The sequence below is a fragment of the Macaca thibetana genome, chromosome 6, assembly GCF_024542745.1.
Source record: "Macaca thibetana thibetana isolate TM-01 chromosome 6, ASM2454274v1, whole genome shotgun sequence".
NCBI classification, from domain to species: domain Eukaryota; kingdom Metazoa; phylum Chordata; class Mammalia; order Primates; family Cercopithecidae; genus Macaca; species Macaca thibetana.
In genome coordinates, this window is record NC_065583.1 from 174,858,219 (window position 1) to 174,865,831 (window position 7,613).

At 42.6% G+C, this 7,613-nt stretch overlaps 1 protein-coding gene across 12 annotated transcripts in view; it reads left to right on the forward strand.

Moving 5' to 3' along the window:
• MRPL36 (mitochondrial ribosomal protein L36) overlaps positions 1 to 7,613 on the forward strand; it is a 1,017,194-nt gene that overhangs the window by 902,849 nt on the left and 106,732 nt on the right. The window contains exon 1 of one of the 12 annotated variants that reach the window (XM_050795349.1): positions 7,544 to 7,547. The exons of the other annotated variants lie outside the window; for them this stretch is intronic. The gene's annotated coding sequence lies outside the window, so the exon portion shown is untranslated. Of the gene's footprint in view, positions 1 to 7,543; positions 7,548 to 7,613 lie in introns of those variants that run through there. 12 annotated transcript variants of the gene reach the window in all.

Consider the following 7,613-nt stretch of genomic DNA (forward strand, 5'->3'; position numbering starts at 1 on the left):
TATATAGAAAATAAATAGGAGATTATGATAGAAAATAAAGAGCAAGATGTTATATTAATATAAACACAAGGTGGTGGTAAAAAGGAGGTCTCTACAGCCGGAAGGTGTACCCCTGAGGCCTCACCTAACTTTCCCACTGCCTGGAATACAGATGTAATGGCCAGCACTCCAGTAACCATCTTGGACCACAGGGCGACCTTGACCATAACACCTGTGCACCAGGATCCTAGAACGGGAGGACAGAAGCAGCTTCATTTTCCAATGACTTCATATGGTAGAGAGATTTGCCTTGGACTTTGTACCTCCAGACTGGCTTATATAAGTAAGCCATTTTTGTTTGGGTTTTCTTCATAGGCATCTGAATATAATTCCTAATTCAGTTGGTAAGGTTGTACCTGGCATTCCAGGATACAATCATATCAAACTGGCAGTTAAAATGTGATTTGCTTGGTCGTTTTTTAAAAGCAGGCTGCAAGCACCCACCTCCCCACATACTCCAGTTCAAGAGAGACTTTAATATCCCCAGAGTTTTATCTCTATTTTTTAAATTATCATGGTTTTTTTTATGGATTTATCAGTTACGTATTGTTGTATAACAAAGCTCCTCCAAATTACTCATGATTTCACAGACTGGCAGTTTGAGTGGGCTCATCCAGGGGTCCACTGGCATCTCTCCAGGGTCCAGGATGGCTTACCTTGATGTCTAGCAGTGGTGCTGCCAGTTGGCTGGACTACGTGTCCCTGGTAGGCCAGCCCAGGCTTATTCACACAGTGGCAAAGGAGTCCCCATCGGCCAGAAAGTGAAAGCCCCAGGTGCAAGCGCATTTCAAGCATTTGCTTAAGTCACATCTAGTAAAGCTCCCTTAGGGAAAGCAGGTCAGGTGGCCAAGCCAGCCTCCAGGATACAGATACGAACTCTACTTCCAAGGGGAAGAGGTGTGGAACGCTGTGGCCACTTGGATGCTGTCTGCCACACTGGAGTGCCTGCTGCTCTCTACGTTCTGTCTATTTTCAGGGTTTATTTTGAGGGACGGAACCAGAAGCCTGTGCAACTTCACCATCTTAGCAGGAACTAGATGTTTGTGCAAAACCAGACTCTGTGTATATTAGTCATTTTTGTGTTCTGTAGTGACTATCACCAAACACACTCACCACTATTTAGATATTTGCTAGCTATTAGGGTCCAAGAATACATAAGTAAATAAATGTATGTGTAAATATAAGAGAAGGACAATGAAAGAGTAAAAACAATCTCAGGGGATAGGACTAATATGAAAAGAAAATGAGGATAGTATGAGTTTGGTTTTGAGCATGCTGAATGTGGTGTGTACACATTTGAAAATGGACATAACATATGTTAATTATTCTTTTTAACGTCCGGAGGATCTGTAGGAATATTCCCCTTCTTGCTTCCTGAAATTAGTAATTTGTGCCTTCTAACATTTTTTGAGTCTCTGGGGGCATATCAATTTTATTAACTTTTCAAGCAATCAACTTACAGCTTTGTTTAATTTTTTCTATTACCCCTCTGGTTTCTATTTTATTGATTTTTTTCTCTTATTTTTATTATTTTCTTCTATTTTCTTAGACTTACATTCCTTTTTTTCTTCTAACCTCCTAAAGAGAAAATATAACTGATTTTCACTTTTCTTTTTCTTTGCTATATCCATCTAATACTATAAATGTCCCTCAAAGCACTGTTTTAGGTACACCCAACAGATTCTGATATGTTCTGTTTTTACACATACTAAAATGTTGTGTTTCTTCCTACCCACTGTTTTAGTTGAATCTCATAAACTTTGATGTGTTTTATCAAATGCCCATTTGTTTTGCAGCTGTGCTTCTTTGTTTCAAATTTTAGCAGTTGCTCTAATACTCACATCATGCATTGCTAACTTATCCCAGTGTACCTAATATCATATCACTTCCTGCATGGCACTGTTTTCCTCCCTTTGAGACCTGGGTACTACTCTTGTCATATATTTCTATGTGTGTTATAAAACTCACAACAAATTTTTGAACATATATTTCTATGTGTGTTATAAAACTCACGACAAATTTTTGAACATATATTTCTATGTGTGTTATAAAACTCACGACAAATTTTTAAATTATTTTTGTTTATTCAGTAGATTCTCGTTAAGAAAATTGGCAAAAAAATAGTGTTTTTATTTATCTGATATTTATCATTTTCACTGCTCTTCATTGTTTTTACAATCACTTAGCCTTTCTAGTATACGGGTCTCATGGCAAATGATTGCCTTAGCTTTTGTTTATCTAAAAATATATTTATTTAACCTTGTAGTTTGTGATATTTTCAGTGAATATAGAATTCCAGTAGAAAACATCTTCTTTCATCTTTACATCTATTATTTCTGATGAAAAGTCAGTCATCATTCTTATTGTTTTTCCCTGAATAGAGCTTTTCATTCTTCTCTGCTGTTTTTAGATTTTTCTCTTCATTCTGGGGTTTCATAGTGTTCCTGTGGTATCCCCTTTGTTGTCCTTTTTTGTTATTATTTTTTCCTGTTGGAGGTTCATTTAGCTTGTAGGAAGTGTAGGGTTGAATCTTTTATCAAATTTGGGAAAGTTCTATCCAATGTATGTTTAGCTATTTCTTCTGCCCCTTGTATCCCCTTTCCTCCTGGGTCTCCAATTTACGCACCTATTAGACGAAGTGATGTTGTGCCACTTATGTGGTTGCTGTGTTGTGCTTGCATGTTTGTTTGTTTTTTCTTTCCATTCATTTTCCTCTCTATGCTTTAGTTTGAATCATTTCTATTGATCTGTCTTTGAGATCATTTATCCTTCCTTCTGCTGTGTCCAGTTTGCTTTTAAATTTTTCAAAAATTTTTATGTAAGCAATTGTACTTTTTGCCAGGCACAGTGTCTTATGCCTGTAGTCCCAGCAGCACTTTGGGAGACCGAAGCGGGAGGATCACTTGAGGTCAGGATTTTGAGACCAGCCTGGCCAACATGGTAAAACCCTGTCTCTACTAAAAATACAAAATCTTACCTGGATGTGGTTGTGTGTGCCTGTAATTCCAGCTACTCAGAAGGCTGAGGCATGAGCATCGCTTGAACCCTGGAGGCAGAGGTTTCAATGAGCCAAGATTGCATCACAGTACTCCAGCCTGAGTGAGGGAGTGAGACTCCCTCTCAGAAAAAAAAAAAAGACATTGTACTTTTTATTTCTGGGTTTTTCCTTCAGTCTTTTCACTTCTCTCTTTTTTTTTTTTCTTTTTTGCTAACATTCTCCATCTGCCATAATTTCCTGTAAATTCTTTAACATATTTATAAAAGCTGTTTTAATATCTTTGTCTGCTAATTCAACATCTGGGTCATTCACTTTTTTATCTTTAGAGAATGTCTAGTAATTTCTGTTTGTATACCAGGCACTGTGAATTATATTTTACAGACACTCTGGATTCTGTTATCTTCCTCCAAAGAATGTTGACTTTTGTTTTGGTAGACATTAAATTGCTGTTGATTTTTATAAGACACTCACAAATACATAGGTCTTAGTAATAAATCCACTCAGACCTTTAATTTTTGAATTAGTATACTAAAACTTACTGTTGGATTTCAAGTACTTTAATTTCAAGATAAATAGATTTAAATAAACGCAGGGAGAACTTGATAAAGTAGACTTAATTAAGAAAATGACAGCTAATGCAATAACCTGGAGATTAATGAAAACTGAGAGATTGAGCCTGTGGCTTCCCTGGGGCACACACACATATGCCTTTTCCTCGCAGCCATTTCGTATCTCTGTTTAATGTTCTGGTACCAAGGCAGGGCTTCATCTATGGTGTACTTGTCCAGATAACCTAGAGTAATTGCTTTAATAATTAATCCCCCAATCTAGGGATTTACCTCAACAAAGTTGGACTTGTCATTCAAGCAAAGTTTAGCGTGGGTCTGGGTCAGCAGTAACAGCTCACGAAGGCAGCTGTCCTCCATGCTGCGACTCAAGGATCCCAGTGCTTCTAACCTGTGATTCCTTCAACTCAACATGAGGCCTCCACAGCCTCCAAGGCTAGGGAGAGAAAGGCTGGAGAATTGTCCAAGGGCTGTTCACCATCTCTGCCCAGTAATGACACCAAGTACACCCCAGAACCAGCCTCCTAGCCATTCCCCAAGGTGGAAGGGAACGTACTCTGGCACAAAGAATGCCTGGTTATTGGCAAACACTCTAGTCATATCAATAGCGTATGGTGAATATGCCTCTACCTAAGCACATAAATGGATTCAGGGTTCACTGGCTCCTTATATCTGGCTTCACTGGAACCCCAACCCTAAATTAAATTACCTACTAAGTGGCCCTGATACTCCTGCTCTGGATGGTGAGTTGTGCCAGGGTAGGAACATCTCATTTGTCTTGATATCCTCAGCAGGATCCCCAGGGCCTGGGCAAGGTATGGGTCTTCTATGTGTCTGCTGGGTTGGGGCATCCATTCCAAATGAATAGTTCTTTCTCTTGTGAGTTAAAATGCGAGATATAAGAAGGGCAATTTGTGGATCATCTTTCTAAAGCTGGAAAAAGCATAGAAATTTGAACCGTTGATGGTGGAAGTGGCAACCTGAGCATTAGTATTCTCCCCCACCAGCCCCAGGCCCACCCATTATTGTCCTGGATGAAGGCAGCTGCCCCTTGAACGTTCTCCCCTCTCCTAGTCTAGCTCATCTCCCATCCCTTCATCACAAAGTCGTGAGAATCAACTCATCTTTTTCAGAAATTCCAAATGTCTGTATTTTTGAAACTTTTAGTGACTCCTCATAGTTCTTGGAATGAAACCCTCACCATCCCCAAGACTCTGCCCTCTCCACCCTCTGGCTCAATCTTATCCTTTAGATTTTGGCTCAAATATAGTCTCCTCCAGGGAGATCTCCAACCACCTGTCTCAGGCAGCCTCCTCATTGCTCTCCATCCTGGACTGGTGATGTCACTGCCCTTTAGAACAGAAGCTCCATGTGGACAGGGTCTTCCCTGTGTTGGCCACTCAGTAGTTCAGACATAAAACACATGCAGATGGGAAAATGTTTCTAAACTAACACACCTTATTTTTTGTGACGCTTGTAAAGGTTAATTTTAAGTGCCACCTTGGCTGGGTTAAAGGATGCCCAGATAGCTGGTAAGGCATTGCTTCTGGGTGTGCCTGTGAGGCGCTTCCAGAGGAGATCAGCATTTGAATCAGTGGACTGAGTAAGGAAGACCCAATGCTGGGGGGCATCATTCAGTCAGCAGAGGGCCTGGGGAGAACAAAAAATCAGAGGAGAGGTGAATTTGCTCTTTCTTCCAGAGCTGGGACACTCCACTTCTTCCCTCCGACATCAGAACTCCTCATTCTCTGGCCTTTATAATCCCACTTGCACCAGTGGCCTCCCAGGTTCTCTGGCCTTTGGCCTCAAATTGAAAATTACCCCATCAGCTTCTCTGGTTCTGGAGTCTTCAGACTTGGATGGAGTTGCACCATTGGCATCCCTGGGTCTCCACTTGCCGAGGACCTGTCCCTATCATGGGACTTCTCAGCTTCCAGAACCACACAAGCTAATTCTCCTAAGAAACCCCCTTCTCATACATCTACATCTATCTATCTGTCTATATCTATTTACATATATAGATATATAGGTTCTGCCTCTCTGAAGAACCCTAATACAATACTCAGCAGTATTTTTCATAAGATGCATATGTTTATGTTAATATATATATACACATACATATACACACACACATACACACACACAAACACATACACACATTGGCACAATCCCTGCCGGTGGGCCTCTCGCTTGCATGGTGCTCTAAATGTGCACAGGGAGCTCATAGAAGGGGAAGCTGTGGTAGTGCCTGAGAGCACAGGCTTTGACCCCAGACCAAACTGCGTTCAAATCCTGAGCTCCAAGAAGCATTCCATTTCCCTACAGCTATTACCTCACAGGAAAACTGGATCAATATCCTTAAAGAGCTGTTTCTGGAACTGAAATATCCAAGTCACACAGCCTATTGCCAATGCAGTTCAGCAGGTGATACAGATAGGTGACCTCCCTTTCTTTCTCTCTCTCTTACTCTGTCTGTCTCCTCTCTCTGTTTCTCCCACTCTCTCCTCTTATATAAAACTACTCGGCCGGGTGCGGTGGCTCATGCCTGTAATCCCAGCACTTTGGGAGGATGAGGCGGGCAGATCACGAGGTCAGGACATCGAGACCATGGTGAAACCCCGTCTCTGCTAAAAATACAAAAAATTAGCCAGTGTGATGGCAGGTGCCTGCAGTCCCAGCTACTTGGGAGGCTGAGGCAGGAGAATCACGTGAACATGGGAGGTGGAGCTTGCAGTGAGCCCAGATCGCGCCACTGCACTCCAGCCTGGGCGACAGAGCGAGATTCCATCTCCCAAAAAAAAAACAACAACAACAACAACAAAAAATACTCACTGTCCTCTCAACCACCCTGCTGTCTGTACCTAGCTATGTTGCAGAGCACAGCAGAAGATAGTCAACTAAACATGGAAGAAAAATGGAGTCTAAGAACCAAATGTAGCTATTTAATTGTAATGGAAACTATTAACCCATTCTTGACTAATTTGATGTAGTGGTAGTGATCAAACTCCATCCCAAGGAGCCCAGAAGCTGTCCCACATGCTGCTGGCAAGTTTGGTTGGTTAACAGGATTCAAACGCCACCAAAATGGTACATAAGGAAGATTTAGAACACGGTCACAAGATATAGCAGTTAGGGATTTTTGGCTGCAAGCAACAGGAGGCTGTGACTCAAATTTGTTCCACCCAACATAGACTTATTTTCCCACCCACACTGGAAGCCTACAGGTAGGGGGAACTGCCCAGCACGGTTCCCCTCTTCTGCCCAGCATGGTTTCCCTCCCCTGCCCAGCACAGTTCCCCTCCCTTGCTCAGCGCAGTTCCCCTCCCATGCTCAGTGCGGTTCCCCTCCCTTGCTCAGTTCCATTCCTCTCCCTTGTTCACTGCAGTTCCCCTCCCCTGCCCAGCATGGTTCCACTCCTCTGCTCACCCCAGCTCCACCCTTCCCTGTTGGCTTCATCCTCAGCCTAGCGTAACATCCGCTTGTTCCAGAGGTCACTTTGAGATATGACCATGTCCGGGGAAAAAGGGGCCCTCCCTTCCTGCGTCTTTTTATCAGTGAAGGACTCTTTTCCGGAACACTGAACTGACTTCCCATGCATCTCAGCTCAGCATCACATCACACACTCAGGCAGCAACCAGCAAGGTCCTGAAACTCTCAGTCCAAACTTCCTCAAGGAACTGAATTCTGACTGCAGCCTCAGAAGTAACCTTGGGAGCAGTTCCCTCCCCAGTAGAGCCTTCAGATGAGACTGTAGCCCTGTCTGACACTCTGTGGCCTTGTAAGGAGATACAGAAGCAGAGGAACCACGTAAATTCTGCCCACGTCCACAGCCCACAGAATCTCTGAGAGATAATGGTGTGTTGTTTTAAGCTGCCAAAGCTTAAGTCAACTGGTTAGGTAGCAAGAGATAACTAATACAAACTCGAGCGATCACTGGGGCGGGGATGAGATCATAGTGACTGCCTTGAGCCAACTGGACTGACCCTTGGAGCTGAGGATACAGTCACCCT